At 45.8% G+C, this 15,726-nt stretch overlaps 1 protein-coding gene across 4 annotated transcripts in view; it reads right to left on the reverse strand.

The window, feature by feature from the left end:
- PANK3 (pantothenate kinase 3) overlaps nt 1–15,726 on the reverse strand; it is a 65,956-nt gene that overhangs the window by 13,721 nt on the left and 36,509 nt on the right. Inside the window, exon 8 of one of the 4 annotated variants that reach the window (XR_013395000.1) lies at nt 569–7,661. The exons of 2 other annotated variants lie outside the window; for them this stretch is intronic. The gene's annotated coding sequence lies outside the window, so the exon portion shown is untranslated. Of the gene's footprint in view, nt 1–568; nt 7,713–15,726 lie in introns of those variants that run through there. One more of the 4 variants, XR_013394997.1, reaches the window with a different exon arrangement.

Here is a 15,726-nt window from a genome sequence, read left to right on the forward strand (position 1 = left end):
GACACACTTAGAGCAGGGCCCTGTGACCTTATTGTGTTCTTTTGCTCCCCCCTGTCCCCCACTGGGCTAGCCCTTTGGTTTCACAATAGCAAAATAAGGTAGGGGGGCAGGATGTAGGTCTAGCTAGCAGACTGTCTCCACTGCAGGGCATAACATACCCCAAGTGGCATCACCAAGTGTCTGCAGAACAGGCAGAAAAATGACTCCCAGAAAGTATCTGTCTTTGCAAGGCATGTCCTGCAGTTCCCAAGATGCTGGTCTCAGTACCTTGCAGTCTCTCTCCAAAGCACCCCAAAGGGAAGGGAGAGTGGGTAATCCAAGGAGAGCTGAGAATGCCCCCAAGGCCCAGTAAATGCCTCCAAGCCAGACCTTAGGAAGGCCTTTCATTCATTCATGCATGCATACACTCAAAAAAATCCCCACTGCCAAAGTCACCAACATTTAGTCTTTGAATGATTGCGCACTAATGTATCATTTGGAGGGTGGATTTGCCTTTCTAAACATGTGCTTGGGCAGCAATCATGGTTAGTCTGCTTTTTCTGAGAGCATACTTCTTGAACAACAAAGGATAAATCAGACTTTTTATTTTATTTATTTTATTTGAGACAGGTCTTGCTCTGTCACCAAGCCTGGAATACAGTGGCACAATCATGGCTCACTGCAGCCTTGAACTCCTGGGCTTAAGTGATCTTCCTGCCTCAGCCTACCACACCTGGCTAATTAAAATAATTTTTTTTTTTTTTTGTAGGAACAGTCTCGCTTTGTTGCCAAGGCTGGTCTTGAACTCTTTGCTTCAAGAAATCCTCCTGCCTCAGACTCCCACAATGGGATTAGAGGTGTGAGCTATGGCGCCTGGTCCAAATCGGATTTTTTAAAAGGCTACCACTCTTTCACCATTCCCCCCATCCTACCCCATCCCAAAATTCAGAAAGGGAATTACAGTTCAGATGTATTAGCAAGACTGACTCAGGAAGAAGAGAGTGAATGAGGTACATGTCTATTTCCATAAACAATGGAAATCTTCATTACAACCCTGCAAAGCCAGGATCACTTTTCCTATTTGGCATATGAGAACACTGCAGTTCAGAGATGACAGTGCCTGGTTTAAGATCCCCCAGAAAGGCTCACAGCCAAAAATCACAGCCTTGTTAATCTGACTCCAAAATCTATGTCGTTTTCACTGAAGTCTATGCTGGTTCTGTTGCCTTGAAAAGCTCTCTCTGCTTCAAATACAAAAAAATTAGCCGGTCGCAGTGGCGGGCGCCTGTAGTCCCAGCTACTTGGGAGGCTGAGGCAAGGGAATGGCGTGAACCCAGGAGGGCAAGCTTTGCAGTGAGCCAAGATTGCGCCGCCGCACTCCAGCCTGGGCGACAGAGCGAGACTCCGTCTAAAAAAAAAAAAAAGAAAGAAAGAAAAGAAAAGAAAGGCCCTCTCTCCAATCCTAGGCTAATTTATTAGTTGCTGGGATGAAGCCCTGAGGCTGAGGTGGACTCCCTGGGAACAGGAACTGTTTGCTCACTAGGGGAAGGAGGGGCTCTGCAGCAGCTGAGGCCCAGGACCCAGCTCCTCCTCAGAGCCAGATGGGCTCCATAAAGGAGCTCTTGATTCCTCCTTAAAGGTTTATCCCCCAAGGTTGGGGGATGAAGCAGGGGAAACACGACCTCTTTCCTTGGCATGAGCACTCCCATTCCCTGTCCCTCCTGCCCCAAGTGAAATTTACAGTCATGTCTGAAGCTTCTCAAAGTGGGAATTATTTGTGAGGAAAATGGCAACAAAACAATCTCCTGAAGAATTTCCCTGCATTGCAGATGAATTCCTGAGCCAATGGAATGACATGGTGAGTACCAGGAGAAATACAGGAATACAGCAGGGGAGCTGGAACCTGGTTTTAGAGGATGAAGGCAGGGAAAAGAATGGGACTATAGTCCGGGCACAGTGGCTCATGCCTGTAATCCCAGCACTTTGGGAGGCCAAGGTGCGTGGATCACTTGAGACCTTGACTGAGTACTTGAATCGAGATCAGCCTGGTCAACATACGAAACCCCATCTCTACTAAAAATATGAAAAATAGCTGGGCATGGTGGCAGGCACCTGTAATCCCAGCTTCTCGGGAGGCTGAGGCAGGAGAATCGCTTGAATCTGGGAGGCGGAGGTTCCAGTGAGCCGAGATCACGCCACTGTGAGACTGTCTAAACAACAACAACAAAAAAGAATGGGACTATAACTCCAGTGGGCCCTGGGTCCCAAGAAACATAGAAGTAGCAGTGACCGTAGGTAACAAACCTGCTCAGAGCCAGGAATGCTTCAGTGACTATCAGCTTGGGTTCCCAGAAGGCTTTACATTTGGGTCTCTAGGTATATTAGTCTTCTCAGGCTGTTGTAACAACATACTACATGTTAGGTGGCTTCAACAACAGATACTCATTTTCTCACTATTCTGGAGGGAGGCTAGAAGTCCAGTATCAAGGTGCCGAAGAACTCAGTTTCTGGTGAGGACTCTCTTCCTGGCTTGTAATCGGCCTCCTTCTTGCTGTGTCCTTAGTGGCCTTTCCTCTGTACGCACACGGCGAGAAAGAGAGAAAGAGAGAGCTCTTTTCTTCCCGTTTACAAGGACACCGATCCTATTGGATTAGGGTCCTACTCTCAGGACCTCTTTCAACCTTAATTACCTCCTTAGGGCCCCATCCCAAAATATAGTAACACTGGGGATTCGAGCTTCAATTTGTGAATTTTCTGGGACACAATTCAGTGCATAACCCTAGGGTTGGATGAGAATGTTCAGCTAAAATGCCTGTCTTACTGGATTGTGAGTTTTGGCTGAGGAGACCGATGTTTAATGTGAAAATACCTGCCGACAGCCTGGCACTAAGCGCTCTGCCTGTTTTTTCATTTTTTCTTTTTTTCCCCCTCTTATTGGCAATAGAGAATAATAAGGTAGCTGAGAATTAAGAGTTTAAAATGGGCCCAGCGCAGTGGCTCAGGCTTGTAATCCCAGCACTTAGGGAGGCTGAGGTGGGCTTCAGATGGCTTCAGTTCAGTAGTTCAAGACCAGCCTGGACAACATAGTGAAACCCCGTCTCTACAAAAACAAAAATTAGCTTGGGGTGGTGGCATGCACCTGTAGTCCCAGTTACTTGGGAGGCTAAGGCAGGAGAATCACTTGAACCCAGGAAAGTGGAGGTTGCAGTGAGCTGGGATCACACCACTGTGCTCCAGCCTGGGCAACAGAGTGAGACACTGTCTCAAAAATAAATACATACATACATAAATACAAGTTTACATAAATGCCAGGGGTTGCCTTGGAGTGGGGGAGCACACTTAGCAAGTCTTCTGAGGGGACTGCCCTGTGCTGGGAGCTGCGGGGAGCTTGCCACTGAGTTTCAGAGTCAGCGGCTCCATCCTGGGCCACAGGAGAGGACTCAACTCAAGCATCAGTGAGTGCCCAGCGGCAGTCACCTCAACAGCAGAGGCAGCAAGGGTGGAGGCTGGTGCTCAAAGGCCAGGCAAGAGGGGCCATGTGCCCACGGCATGGGCGGGAGCCTCAGAGAACAGGCGGAACAGAACTCCCACCCCACCCACCAGCACCATGATGTCTGCCAGCTTCTCCCTCGCTCAGACGCCTCCTGAGGTGAAGGGAAGAAGAATGGGGCAGGAGAAGACCTGAGGGAATGAACCTTTATCCAAAAAAGGCAGTTTTAAATGGGAAGAAACCACGTTCCATTAGTTAGCGCTTTCCCCTGCCAACGTTGCATTAAGCAAGATGTTCTGGCCCATCTGAGCTATGGTGAGCACTGCATCTGGATACTGCTGCTCTAACATGTATCAAGCACTTATGTCCCAGGCAGAAAGCTCAGTATTTCTTTGATCTTTAGAAGTATGACTTTTTTTTTTTTTTGAGACAGGAGTTTCGCTCTGTCACCCAGGCTGGAGTGCAGTGGCACAATCTCAGTTCACTGCAACCTCCTCCTCCCAGGTTCAAGTGATTCTCCTGCCTCAGCCTCCCGAGTAGCTGGGATTACAGTAAACACCCGCTACCATACCCAACTAATTTTTGTATTTTTTTAGTAAAGACAGGGTTTCACCATGTTGGCCAGGCTGGTCACGAACTGCTGACCTCAAGAGATCCACCCACCTCAGCCTTCGAAACTGCTGGGATTACAGACATGAGCCACGGCGCCCGGCCTCATGATTTTTAAATTAATAACAAAACAAACATTCCTGAAAGTGCCGACACTAACATTCCACTTGATGAACTGCTGCAAAATGAACACCGGTGTCAGAGCTGCACCTAGCATTTGCATGGCGTGGAGCAAGAGCATCCGTAAGGACCCTGGCCCGTGGCTTCCCCTTCCTCTTCCCACTCCTGGTTCCCGGCCCTGGAAGGGCCTCATGTACACTGCTGTAGATACTCAGTCCTCCAGTCCAAGATCTGTCCCCAGGCCCTTCAAACAGCCTTCTTGAAACCACTTATTGGAACTAGAGTTGCAAACTGGGAGCAGGGTCTCTCGGGGGACCGGCCTGGGGAGGAGGACTGGAATAGGGCTCGCATTGTTCAGGCAGAGCTCTGAGTGCCTGATGCATAATCCAGAAGGTCGGAGACGTGGCTTCTGGGGGGCATGGCACTTGGTCCCTATGGACTCCTTGCCTCACAGGATAAGGAACAGACAGAGGAAGGCCAGAGTGCAGTCTTTTTTTTTTTTTTTTTTGAGACGGAGTTTCACTCTTGTTGCCCCAGCTGGAGTGCAATGGCGTGATCTCGGCTCACCACAACCTCCGCCTCCCATGTTCAAGAGATTCTCCTGCCTCAACCTCCCTAGTTGCTGGGATTACAGGCATGTGCCACCACGCCCGGCTAATTTTGTATTTTTAGCAGAGACGGCGTTTCTCCATGTTGGTCAGGCTGGTCTCGAACTCCCGACCTCAGGTGATCTGCCCGCCTGGGCCTCCCAAAGTGCTGGGATTACAGGCATGAGCCACTGCGCCCGGCCAGAGTGCAGTCTTATAAAGTGCAGGAGGCAGGGCATGGTGGCTCATGCCTGTGTTCCCAGCACTTTGGGAGAGAGAGGCGGGCAGATTGCCTGACCTCAGGAGTTCAAGACCACCCTGGGCAACATGGCAAAACCCCGTCTCTACTAAAATACAAAAAATTAGCTGGGCATGGTGGCATGTGCCTGTAGTCCCAGCTACTCAGGAGGCTGAGGCATGAGAATCGCTTAAGCCTGGGAGGCGGAGGTTGCAGCGAGCCACGATCGCACCACTGCACTCCAGCTTGGGCTACAGAGTGAGACTCTGTCTCAAAAGAAAAAAAGAAAAAAAAAAGTGCAGTTGCCAATGACTAAGAGTGTCCCCTTTGCTGTCCACCCATCCAATCTCAGCATTCCTCTATGAAGATGCAAAGTCTACCACTTCCCAGGAGTCCTTCCAGGCCCGTTGACTCACAGGAAGCTCCTTCTGACATTACAGCTCTTGGTGAGTATTCTGATGAAGACATTGCATGCAGGGTGCTTCCATGCACCTTCTTTCACTGAATCCGCACACACAGCACCCCAGGAGGCAAGTGTTATCACCCCGTATCACCGATGAGGAAACTGAGGCTCAGAAAGGTGATGTCAGTCAGTCAAGGTAGTGTAGCTGGAGGGTGAGAGAGCTGAGATTTCTGGAGCAGAATTGCATCTCTGGTCTAAGTCAGCAACATGAAAATCAGATGCTCTAGGGAAAGGCCTGGCATTGGTATTTTTTTTATATAACCATAACCTCCCCACGTGATTCTAAGGTAGGGCCAGGACTGAAGCCCGCTATTTAAAATGCTGTATCATTTTTGTCATCGGCTGGGAAAGGCAGATTTAGGATGGTATTTTGAATAACTGAAAGACAACGGCTGAGCAATTCTGCCATGCCTGCTGGTACCTGGGGCCTCTTTGACAACAGAGGATGCTCCCTGAGATTCCAGCAAGGTGAATGATTGAAGTCAGGGCCTGAAAACAAAGTTCTTGCTACTCCTGCTCTTTGGTCACTGGGCTGCACACCGCATGCTGAGAATGTTTGTGAGGGAGAGAGCTGAGCTGACGGGCGTCGGAGGAGCCAATAAAGCCAGGAGCTCAAAATGCAAGCGTTAAGTCTGCAGTCACTGTGATAGTACAAGCAAGAGACTGAAATAGAGAAAGCACCGATTGCCCGTTCCATTTCCCCCATGAAACGGCACACCTGGCAAGGGCCAAGTTGATCAGCGCAGTCAGAATTGTCTCTATTGAAGAAGCCCCCAGCAAAAGACTGGCAGTTTCTTGGGCCCGGAGGTGAGGAGGGTGAGGAGGAAGGGGTAGGAGCAGAGAAGTACTGAGTTAGTGGGGAACAGCGTCTTCAGGCTTTTGCCCTCTTGATGGCCTCTGCCCAAGGCCTCAGATAGTGGGACCCAGAAACGAAGACGCAGAACGTGAGCAGGGGAGGGGACTGAGTCCTTGACCTTCCCTTGACCGCAACTCCCTGCGGAGACGGCAGTGCACCAGGGTCCTCCTGAGGGCTGCCAGGGAAAACATCACACATAGGTGCTGGTCCAGCCTAAAAACATCACACACAGGTGCTGGTCCAGCCTAAAAACATCACACACAGGTGCTGGCCAGGAGCCGGAGCACACACAGGTGCTGGCCAGGAGCCGGAGCCCTGAGGGTTTACCTTCTATAGATTGTAAGTACAGGCGCCCAGTACTGAAGTTGGTTTTTTGGTCTCTTGAGCAAAAGCATTTTATGAACTTCTCTCTAAATCTTGCCTTTGCACTTTTCACTTATTTCTCATGTTTGCCTCTTCCATCCCCTGGTGACCACCAAGCCGCCTGTCTACTGCTTGGGACCCACCGTTCATTAGATCCTTCCCATCCCACTGCCTCCAGGCGAGCCTCTGCTCCCTGCCTGGAGAACTCAGGTGCCCCAAACACAATGCAAGAATTCTAGCTGCTTGTAACAGCCAGTGTGTTTGGCAGGGTTTTTTTTGTTTTTGTTTTTTTTTAAATCTGGGCCACACAGGAAGGCTTCCAGAAACATTGGACAAGAACTGAGGAAGAACCCGAAGTAGTTTTGATGGAAAACACTGTCTTTCTTCCCTCTTCGTGTGATTTTAATTTTAATCTTCTCCCACCCAAACCTCCTTCCTTCCCACTTATCTTTCCACCTCACTACCTCTAGGAACCCCAAATCCAACAGTCACTTAACCCATGAGGACTTCGATCCACCAATCACCATCTTTTCACCGTCTGTTCAATTAATTCGCATTGTCCTCATTTCCCTCCTCGCCTGGCTGAGATTTCATGGTCCATCATTATAATCACTTCCTTACATAACACCTTATCCCTCTCTCCCTTCATTTTTGCTTGCAAACCGGCCATTCCTTTCCTGAACCTACCTCTTTCTTGGAGTAAATCATCAAATGGAAACAAAGCTGCCAATACCAGCTACTAACAATGTTTGCCAGCTTCTCTTAAGGCCACAGATTCATTGGTTCATGACCTATCTTCCAAGGTATCATGGCATCAGGGTCACCTCTTCCTAAACGAACAGCATCCTTCTAGCCTCTGACAACACCTTCTTTGCCACCTGCTGCCAGCCTCTAATCCAATACCACATGGTTTAGGTTTCTGTTCTTCAGTGGCACTCCATCTCTGGTGTCAACTTCTGTATGGGTTGGAAGAGGCCAGGTTATGCTGGGGTAACAAACCCCTAAATCTGTGGTGTAAAAAAACAAAGTTTGTTTTCTTCCTTTTACTCCAGACCTTCATTAATGTGGTGAGGGAATGACAAAACAGGAGCTTTGCTACTTTTTGTCACTTAGGGATCCAGGCTGACAGAGCAGCCACTGTCTCAAATGCTGCTGGCTTCTGTTCGTGGGAAAAGAGGGCTCTGGAGGGTCTCAAAGAGGTGACTAAGTGCTCCAGCCAAAAAGTAGCATGCACCACTTCCAAACACAACTCTCACTCACTAGTTGGCCAGAGCGAATCCTACGAACCCACCCTCTCAACTGCAAGGGAGCCAGCAAGCACTAATCCTACCATGTAGCTAAAAAGTGGCTTATTAAAATCCCTGCTGAACATGAATGACCACCATCAGAAGATACTATTATTAGTCTCATTTTGCATGTGGTAAGGCACAGGTTAAGAAATCTGTCTGAGACTTTATGCCTAGTAATTATGTAAGAGTAGGATTTGAACTCATGCTCCAGAATATTTTTTTTTTTTTTTTGAGACAGGGTCTTGCTCTGTCATCCAGGCTGGAGTGCAGTGGTGTGATCTTGGCTCACTGCATCCTCTACCCTGGATCAAGTGATTCTCGTGCCTCAGCCTCCTGAATAGCTGGGATTACAGACATGCACCACCATGCCCAGCTGATTTTTGTATTTTTAGTAGAGATAGGGTTTCGCCATGTTTGCCAGGCTGGTCTCAAACTCCTGACCTCAAGTGATCTGCCTGGCTTGGCCTCCCAAAGTGCTGGGGATTACAGGTGTGAGCCACCGTGCCCAGCCCAGAATATTTGTTTTTAACCACTACTCTCAGCAAATATGTAGACTTAAAATTTATCTGTTATTGTCATGTAACTTGTGATGTACTCAGAGAATGTGGTCTTATTTTCTGAAATGCATGGAGTCTTTATGGCCTGCATGTAATTAATTTTGGTAAATGTTTCGTGTGTGCCTAAGAGGGTATCTTCTAATTGGTGAATGCAGAATTCAATATATGTCCATTAGAGCAGTCTAAACGGGAGTGTTCAAATCTACTTGTTGATTTTTTTTGTTTGCTTGACCTATCAAGAATTGAGAGGTGTTGCAATCTCCCACTGTGGTAGCATTTTCCTGCCACAAAGGTTTATCCATTTTAGCTTTATTTTCTGATTATCTTATTAACTGCCTATGTATCTTAAAAGTTCTGTCTTCTTGGTTAATTGAACTTTTTATAATTATATAATGACTCTATTCCTAATGATGGATTTGTCTTCAAGTTTATTTATTTTGAGATAGGGTCTCACGTTGTTACCCAGGCTGAATGTGGTGACGTAATCATGGCTCACTGCAGCCTCGATCTCCCAGGCTGAAGCCATCCTTCCACCTCAGCCTCCCGAGTAACTGGGACCACAGGCGTGTGCCACCAGTCTCGGCTAATATTTGTATTTTTTGTAGAGATGGAGTTTCACTGCGCTGCCTAGGCTGGTCTCGAACTCCTGGGCTCAAGTGATCTTCCCATGTTGGCCTCCCAAAGTGTTGGGATTACAGGTGTGAGCCACCACGCCTATTCTTTTTGTCATAATATAGCTACATAAGCTTTCCTTTGGTTAGTGTTTGTCTAATCTTTTTTTTTGAACTCTCTGATTTCAACCTGTTCAGTTAATATTATAAAAAGCATAGATGGTAGTTTTTTTTTTTAAGAGATAGGATCTTGCTCTGTCACTCAGGCTAGAGTGCAGTGGCACAATCATACCTCACTGTAACCTTGAACTCCTGGGTTCAAGCGATGTTCCTGCCTCAGCCTCCCCACTAGCTAGGAATACAGGCATGTGCCACCATACCTAGCTAATGTTTTTTTTGTGTTTTTTTTTTTTTTTTTTTTGAGACAAGGTATTGCTATGTTGCCTGTGTAGGTCTTGAATTCCTGGCCTGAAGTGACCCTCCTGCTTTGACCTCCCAAAGCACCGGGATTATAGGCATGAACCACTGTGCCTGGCCTAGAAGTTGTTTTCCTTTTAAACTCAAATTTCACATTCTCCTCTAATTGGCAAGTTTGCCCCATTAATATTTTCATCTTTCTGATTTTTTCCACATTTACTTAAATTGTCCTGCTTTTTCTATATTGATTGCTCTTTCTCGTTATAACCAAATTTATTATTATTTCTGAGAGACAGGGTCTCGCTCTGTTGCCCAGGCTTGAGTACAGGGGTGCAATCTGGGCTCACTGCAACATACGCCTCCTGGGTTCAAATGATCCTCAGCCTCAGCCTCCCTAGTAGCTGGGACCTCAGACAGGCATCACCAGCTAATTTTAAAATTTTTTGTAGACAAGTTCTCACTATATTGCCCCGGCTGGTCTTGAAATCCTGGGCTCGAGCAATCCTCCTGCCTTGGTCTCCCCAAAAGCTGGAATTACAGACGTAAGCCTCTGTGCCCAGCTCCAAATTACTTATTTGGATAATATGCTGGTGCCATGTCATTTGTCCAACACAGACAGGGTATTAAAAAAAAGCACTAGGATGGAGGTGAGGACACCTAGGGTTGAGTTTTGGTTCTGTTAATAACTTGCTGTGTGATTTAGGACAATCTAGTTGACTTCTCTGGACCTTTTTTCCTCCCTATAAATAAATCTTGAGTTTGATTCAGTAGTCTGTGAGATTCCTGCTAACTCTTGGATTCTCTGTTCCCATGCCTGGTTGGTCACTGGCTCTTGATATGTGAAAAATCCTAGGGCATCTCTAATTTGCAGCTTGCTCTTAGACTAAGATTCAGGACAGCTGGGTGTGGGGGAGCGTGCCTGTAGTCCCAGCTAGTTGGAAGACAGGTGCGAGGATCGCTTGTGCTCAAGAGTTGGGAGGCCAACCTGGACAATATAGTGAGAGTCTCTTAAAAAAAAAAAAAAAAAGAAGAAGAAGAAGATTCAGGGCCGGACGTGATGGCTCATGTCTGTAATCCCAACACTTTGGGAGGACAAGGTGGGCAGATCACTTGAGCCCAGGAGTTTGAGACCAGCCTGAGCACATAGGTAAACCCTATTTCTGCAAAAAGTAAATTTAAAAAATTAGCTGCGTATGGTGGTGCATAACTGTGATCCCAGATACTCAGGAGGCTGAGGTGGAAGGACAGCTTGAGTCTGGGTGTTTGAGGCTGCAGTGAGTCATATCGTGCCACTGCACTCTAGGCTGGGCGACAGAGTGAGACCCTGTTTCAAAAAAAAAAAAAGATTCAGGATGGACATTTTTTCTTCACGACATTGAGAAGAGTTTAGACTAAGGCAGCATATGGAGCCGGGCACGGTGGCTCACGGCTGTAATCCCAGCACTTTGGAAGGCCAAGGCAGGCAGATCACTTGAGGTCAGGAGTTTGAGACCAGCTTGGCCAACATGGCAAAACCAGGTCTCTGTTAAAAATACAAAAATTAGGCCGGGCGCGATGGCTCAAGCCTGTAATCTCAGCACTTTGGGAGGCTGAGACGGGCGGATCACGAGGTCAGGAGATCGAGACCATCCTGGGTAACACGGTGAAACCCCGTCTCTACTAAAAAAAAATACAAAAAACTAGCCGGGCGAGGTGGCGGGCGCCTGTAGTCCCAGCTACTCGGAAGGCCGAGGCAGGAGAATGGCGTAAACCTGGGAGGCGGAGCTTGCAGTGAGCTGAGATCCGGCCACTGCACTCCAGCCCGGGTGACAGAGCGAGACTCTGTCTCAAAAAAAAAAAAAAAAAAATACAAAAATTAGCCAGGCATGGTGATGCACATCTGTAATCCCAGCTGCTCGGGAGGCTGAGGCAGGAGAATCACTTTGAATCATGGAGGTGGAGGTAGCAGTGAGCTGAGATCGCACCACAGCACTCCATCCTGGGTGACAGAGCGAGACTTTGTCTATAAATACATAAACAAAATAGCATATTGGAAATGAACCCAAGAAAAAACAGAATGTCAATAATTTAGTTTGACTTGCTTGCCCAGAATGGGTCAAATCATAAATTTCGTAATCAGGGTCAAAAGAGAATTGAATTTGTTGACACAAGTATAAATGTTTATTTTGTATCTTTTTAGAAGAGCTTTATTGAGTTATAATCAATGTACAATACACCACACATATTTAAAAGACAATTTGGGCTGGGCGCAGTGGCTCATGCCTATAATCCCAACACTTTGGGAGGCTGAGGTGGGCGGATCACCTGAGTTCGAGAGTTCAAGACAGCCTGACCAACATGGTAAAATCCTGTATCTACTAAAAATACAAAAATGAGCCAGGCTTGGTGGCGGGTACCTGTAATCCCAGCTACTTGGGAGGCTGAGGCACAAGAATTGCTTGAACCTGGGAGGCGGAGATTGCAGTGAGCTGAGATTGCACTCCAGCCTGGGCCACAGAGAAAAAGAAAAAAAAAAAGGCAATTTGATGAGTTCTGCTTTTTGTACCCACCCATGTGAAAGTATCACAGTGAAAATACTGAATATATCCACCACACCCACAAATTTCCTCCCTGTCTTCCTCCAGCTCCTGGACCCACACAACCAAAAAGAAGGGATACTTTCAACAAATGATACTAAAACAACTGTAAATCCATATGCAAAAAAAAACCCTGAACCCTACCTCATACCATACACAAAGATTGACTGATTATAGGCTGAAAGATAAAAATTAAAACTACAAATTGTCTAGAATAAAACAGGAGAAAATATCCATGATCTTGATTAGGCAAAGATTTCTTAGGACACAAAAAGGATAAGCATAAGAAGCTGGACTTCAACAAGATGAAGCTCTGTTCCTCAAAATAGTATTAAGAAAATAAACAGATAAGCCATAAATTTGGAGAAACTATTCAAATATATATCCAACGAAGGACTTCTAACTAGAATATATGAAGAACTCTTACAAGTCAGTAACAAGACAACTCAATGAAAAATGGGCAGAAGATTTTCCCTTTATAAAAGATATATATGAAAGGCCAATAAGGATCTGAAAAGATGCTCAATGTCATCAGTAATCAAGGAGACACAAATTAAAACCACAAACAGACAGTATGTCACACAAGTAAGAATGGCCACAATTTAAAAGATGGACAATACTCATGGATACAGAGCAAGTGGAACTCTCAGACACTGCTGGAGGGAATGTAAAATGGAACCTCTTGGAAACTGTTTTCGAGTTTCTTACAGAGTTACCATACAATACAGCAATTTCACTATTTATCCCAGATAAAAACACAGGTCCACCCAAAGACTTGTATGGAAATATACAAGCAAATGGATAAACAAATTGTAGTCATTCATCCAAAGGACTATTTTTTTTTTCTTTTTTTTTTTTTTTTTGAGACGGAGTCTCGCTCTGTCGCCCAGGCTGGAGTGCAGTGGCGCGATCTCAGCTCACTGCAAGCTCCGCCTCCCGGGTTCCCGCCATTCTCCTGGCTCAGCCTCCCGAGTAGCTGGGACTACAGGTGCCCACAACCGCGCCCGGCTAGTTTTTTGTATTTTTAGTAGAGACGGGGTTTCACCGTGGTCTCGATCTCCTGACCTTGTGATCCGCCCGCCTCGGCCTCCCAAAGTGCTGGGATTACAGGCATGAGCCACCGCGCCCGGCCCCAAAGGACTATTAATGAGCAAAAGGAATGCAGTACTGATACAATATGGATTAACCTCAAAACCATTATGCTGAGGAAGCAGACACAAGAGTACATACCACAGCAAATCTATATCTATATGAACAGAAAGTAGACAGTAGCTCTATGAAGTCTAGGGCTGGAGAGAAAGAGAGATTGGGAGTATCTACTGTATTGGTCCATTTACATAAAAACTCCAGAAAAGACAAACTTTAGTCTACGTAAGACTTTTTATGTAGTCTACATATCTACATAAAAACTCTAGAAAAGACAAATTTTATCTAGAGCGAATCAGTGGGTGCTTAGGGATGGGGATTGGAGGGGACTGACTAGGATGGAGGCCAAGGGAACTTTTTGGAATGATGCAAATACCTTGGAGTGGTGGTTACATGGATGTACACATTTATCAAACTTATTTAAATGTACAGTTAGACTATTATTGTATAAGTCATACCTCAATAAAATTGATTATAAATAGGTCCAAACCCAAAACTAAACCAAAATCAGCAAGATTAATTACAAATTCACTGAATCATTTCTGAATAAACGGTTGTCCCAAAAACCTGCAAAGGTGCTTTAGGAAATCTGAAAACACAAGGTGTCAGAATATTTTATTCAAACTGTTAAAATGAGACAACTAAAAAAGCTGCTATGTAACAAGCAATTGTCTCTCTATCCATGGAAGATTGGTTCCAGGAACTTCTGCAGATACCAAAATTCATGAATGCTCAAGTCTGTTATATAAAGTGGCATAATATTTGCATATAACCTACACATCCTCCTACATGCTTTTTTTTTTCTTCTGAGTCTGCTTGCTAGGGAACTCCCATATACTTTAAATTATCCTTATGTATAATACCTAATACATTGCAAATAGTTGTTATACTGTATTTTTTATTTGCATTAAACTTTTAATTTTAGATTCCAGGGTACATGTGCAGGTTATACAGATTAACTCATGTCACAGGGGTTTACTGTATAGACTATTTCATCACCCAGCTACTAGGCCTAGTACCCAATAGATATTTTTCTGATTCTCTCCCTCTTCCCAGCTTCCACCCTCAAGTAGGCCCCAGTTTCTGTCATTCCCCTCTTTGTGTTCACACGTTCTCACCAAGCTCCCATATATTACTTTTACTGTTGTATTATGTTTTCTTTCAAATATTTTCAATCCACAGTTGGCTGAATCCATTGATGTGGAACTCAGATACGGAGGGCCAAGTTACTTTTTTCAAGTTCAGGTGCTTGGTTTTTTTTTGAGATGGAGTCTCGCCCTGTCGCCCACCCAGGCTGGAGTGCAGTGGCGCAATCTCAGCTCACTGCAAGCTCCGCCTCCCGGGTTCACACCATTCTCCCGCCTCAGCCTCCCCAGTAGCTGGGACTACAGGCGCCCGCCACGACGCCCAGCTCAATTTTTTGTATTTTTAGTAGAGATGGGGTTTCACTGTGTTAGCCAGGATGGTCTCCATCTCCTGACCTCGTGATCCACCCACCTTGGCCTCCCAAAGTGTTGGGATTACAGGCATCAGCCACCACGCCCGGCCAGGTGCTTGAATTCTTTTAGTGGTATCATTTAACGTTTTGTGTTTTTTGTTTTCAAAGAAATCTGGGGTAGCTGGACTCCAAACTCTTGCTAGAAGAAAATGAGCAAAATGGGCTTAAATCAAAAAGAATATGCCTTCATAGTTTTGGTAATTTTTGCTACTGTTCCCAGAAACTGAAGATTATGTTTAAAGCCCTGGCTGGGGATGAGCACTTACTTACCTAAACATGTGGTCAACTGCACTTTTGGGATATTGCTAACCTCTGGGTAACATTAAAAACTATCCAAAAGTACCAATTTTCTATGAAAAGGATGTAAAGTTTCGGGAGCTAGTCAGGTTTTCCAGGTTTACTTAGGGAAAAAGTCAAATCCTAAACTCCACCCACCAAAACCAGACGCATATCTTAAAATGGGAACTTATAAAGTATTGCCATAGAAAATGATCAATAGATTCTAGATGCAGAAATAATAAGGTTTGTTCAATACACAACACACTCATTAAGGACTATATCATAGAAAGTAGACATCCTGCTTTCAAAGGTTATTTTTTTTTTTGAGACAGAGTCTCGCTCTGTCGCCCAGGTTGGAGAGCAGTGGTGCGATCTTGGCTCACTGCAACCTCCACCTCTCAGGTTCAAGCAGTTCTCATGCCTCAGCCTCCCGAGTAGCTGGAACTACAGGTGTGCACCACCACACCCAACTAACTTTTGTAATTTTAGTAAATATGAGGTTTTGCCACATTGGCCAGGTTGGTCTCGAATTCCTGGCCTCAAGTGATCCACCTGCCTCGGTTCCCCAAAGTGCTGGAATTATAAGTGTGAGCTACTGCTCCTGGCCACTTTTAAAATTTATATAGCACTGTGTATTGACTTCAGTAC

Source organism: Macaca mulatta, chromosome 6 (assembly GCF_049350105.2).
Source record: "Macaca mulatta isolate MMU2019108-1 chromosome 6, T2T-MMU8v2.0, whole genome shotgun sequence".
NCBI classification, from domain to species: Eukaryota; Metazoa; Chordata; class Mammalia; order Primates; family Cercopithecidae; genus Macaca; species Macaca mulatta.